The sequence below is a fragment of the Bison bison genome, unplaced genomic scaffold, assembly GCF_000754665.1.
Source record: "Bison bison bison isolate TAMUID 2011002044 unplaced genomic scaffold, Bison_UMD1.0 scf7180017864360, whole genome shotgun sequence".
In the NCBI taxonomy this organism is placed as follows: domain Eukaryota; kingdom Metazoa; phylum Chordata; class Mammalia; order Artiodactyla; family Bovidae; genus Bison; species Bison bison.
In genome coordinates, this window is record NW_011494932.1 from 188292 (window position 1) to 190278 (window position 1987).

Below are 1987 nucleotides of genomic sequence, written 5' to 3' on the forward strand. Positions count from 1 at the left end.
GGGTATTGAACCCAGGCTGGGTGCTTTACTGCTTCTCATGGTCTCTTCCAGGCACACAGACACACATGTGGGGACACACACATACACACAGACAAGTGCCATGTGCAGTCCTAGACGCGCCTCTGCCTCAAGCACAAAAGGGGACTGAGGCCCAGAGTGGTGATCAGGCACCTTGTGCCACCAGTTCCCAGCCCATGGACCCTTGCTGTCCCTCTGAAGAAACCTCAGCCCCCACGCCCAACCCCACCAACTAGTTCAACAGAAAACAAACAAGTACAACCCAGCTGAGATTCAGGGCAGTGCCAGGGCCCATGTGGGCATCAGGGGGCAGGGTGTCACTTAACCCACGATCACTCCATGGCCGAACTTTTCCCCGGCAAGGCCTGGATCTGGGTGGGCTCATTCTGAGCCTCCGCTCCAGCAGCTCCCACTAGACCGAGTCTTTCCAGTCCTGGTACACCATGTGGATGGCCAGGGTACAGTGCCGGTGACCGTGTAGCATGGGCCACCATGGCATCTCCAGGTTCTTGACACTGTTTAAAACGAAACCCGCATAAGGTTTCGGAAGAACAGATAGCCGAACTTCATCTCCCAGGGCTCCTAGGGCTCCCAGGGCCTCATGTGGCTGCAGAAACACAAAATCACAAAGGTCAGGAGTGTGATTCAGTGGCCTGCAAGCTCACAGCCCTGGGCTGGACCTCAGCCCCACGAGCCTGAGCATCCTCCAAATCTGCTGACACAGAACACAGGGGTCAGAGAGAGCTGGCTCATTCCATTCGTCTTCACACAGTCCACCGATAGAGGGGAGTGACCCAGAGGACCCATCCATTACATGCAGTCTGTGGGGAGGTCAGCAAGGAGGGTGGGACAGTGGGAGAGAGGCACAAGGTGAGTTCCAAGACAGAAAGCCCTGAAATCCTGCGAGCACTGAAGAGGGAGGGCAAGCCCCCTGGTTTCAAAGCCCAGAGGCTGGGCTCTGGTCCTCTCCCAGCACAGACAGGCATTGTCCTGGGCTTGGCTTTCCCCACTCCCTGCCACCACCCCACCCTTCAGTTCCACAACCCCATCACTGCCCATGCTCTGCAGATCCCCCATCTTAGCCCAGGGATGCTAAGGGCATATCCATGCTAACCAATCTGGACTCGGCCCTGGGGCACCCTGGACCTCAGATGGCCCTGCCAGGTGTCTTCCCCATGCCTTTGGGAGCCACCTTCCTCCTAGCCCTTCCCATACCACTGCCTCCACTGTCAGCAGATGCCCCGGCCTCTGCCCAGAGCCTCGAGAAAGAACAAAGGAGAACAGGAACTAATGGGATGGGTGCACTCCATGTCATTACCAGGGCCTGGGACAGCACCATTCAGGTATCACAGAATTCAGACCTCAAATAATACATTAGGTTACCATCACCTCATTCAATGGCTGAGGTGGCACTGAGGCATAGACTGCAGGGAACCTTAACACACACATCTCCATTCGCACTTCTTTCCCTGTACCTGGAGGGGGGTCCCCGTTCACTGGAGGGAGCTGGAGGCAGAGGAGCAGAGCCATGAGCCTGAACGTCAGCAGGGTCTCAGCACCTCGCAAGGGGCCTCCATTTCCACATGGCTATGAGGACAGGAACAAGGTCCCAGGGGCACCCAACCCAGGGCCTTTTGGGCCTTTCCTTCATTTGGCACAGCAGAGCCACAGTTCTCACAGGCCCACAAGACCCCACATGATCTGGCTCCTACCCTACTGGCCTTCTCTCCTCGTCCCTGGATTCACCTCTGGTAGCCATGAAGGCCATCCTTCCATCCTTGGAACATTCCAGTGTGTTCCTACCTCAGACCCTTTGCTGGGTGTGAGGACTCACATCGCACCTCAGTGTGACCTTACAGACAAAGGAAAGGTCTTCACAGAGCTGATGGGGGTCAAGTGAGCTCATTAGGATGGACCCTCCTCTAACAGGATGGCTGTCCCCATACAAAGGACACATTTAGAGACAGAC

The 1987-nt window shown here is 56.4% G+C and overlaps 2 pseudogenes; one reads left to right on the top strand and one right to left on the bottom strand.

The window, feature by feature from the left end:
* LOC104999649 overlaps window positions 1-1987 on the top strand; it is an 18090-nt pseudogene that overhangs the window by 1789 nt on the left and 14314 nt on the right.
* The window catches only part of LOC104999657, a 3144-nt pseudogene that overhangs the window by 670 nt on the left and 487 nt on the right, over window positions 1-1987 (bottom strand).